Consider the following 1078-nt stretch of genomic DNA (forward strand, 5'->3'; position numbering starts at 1 on the left):
AACATTCCTGTTACCTTTGGAGCCCTATTTCAGCCCATCATTGAAATAGGAGCCCATAAGTTTCTACACATAAAAGGGCCCACATCCTATTAGATACATTAAACCCAAACTATATTTGATCACTTTAATTGGGTTTAACCTTAATTGACAGTTTGCAATACATAATTATTCACATATAAGTCCAATGTTGGATTAAGGATCCAACAATCTCCCACTTGGACTATATGTGTAACCTTATAATTATGTTTTGCAATTAACCGTATGAGCTCAACTTTACTGTCATTATCACAATGTATCTGTAACCAATTCGGTCCATCAATTACACCAATATAGGATCAAAGCGGCCTTTGTTACAATTTCGTAACTCGACCCATCAATGGTCACATATATCAATGCAATTGAATGACATGAATTATGATGTAGATGTGTAGCATGGAAATTTCATGTAATGTGATCAAAACATGCCTATTTTCAACTGGTCCACCTTAAATTTTATGAGATCAAATCATACCAAAATTAGAGTGCAAATAAATCCAAACTTTATTTTATGCATAAAATATCTTTAATAACTGAAAAATATCATAAGAGCATTTAAAATAACAAACTCCCACTAAAAACTATACATCGTTTAATACGACACCCATATGAGCAGTATGCTCATGAAACATTTTGGGTGGCAATCCCTTAGTAAGCGGATCCGCAACCATGGAGTTTGTCCCGATGTGCTCTATTGATAACTGTCCATTCTGCACTTTTCTTTAACAGTCAGGAATTTGATATCTATATGTTTAGATTTGGTCGAGCTCCTATTGTTATTGGAATATAAGACTGCTGACTTATTGTCACAGAATAATTTGAGTGGTCTTTCAATGTCACCCACTACACGTAATCCTGTGACGAAATTTCGCAGCCAAATTCCCTGGTTGGATGCCTCATAACAAGCTATAAACTCTGCAGCCATAGTGGAAGATGCTATGAGAGACTGTTTAGCACTCTTCCAGGGTATGACACCTCCAGCCAACAAGTAGACATAGCCTGACGTTGACTTCATAGTATCTTTGCATCCAGCATAATCGGA

This window comes from Coffea eugenioides, chromosome 10, assembly GCF_003713205.1.
Source record: "Coffea eugenioides isolate CCC68of chromosome 10, Ceug_1.0, whole genome shotgun sequence".
Lineage (NCBI taxonomy): Eukaryota > Viridiplantae > Streptophyta > Magnoliopsida > Gentianales > Rubiaceae > Coffea > Coffea eugenioides.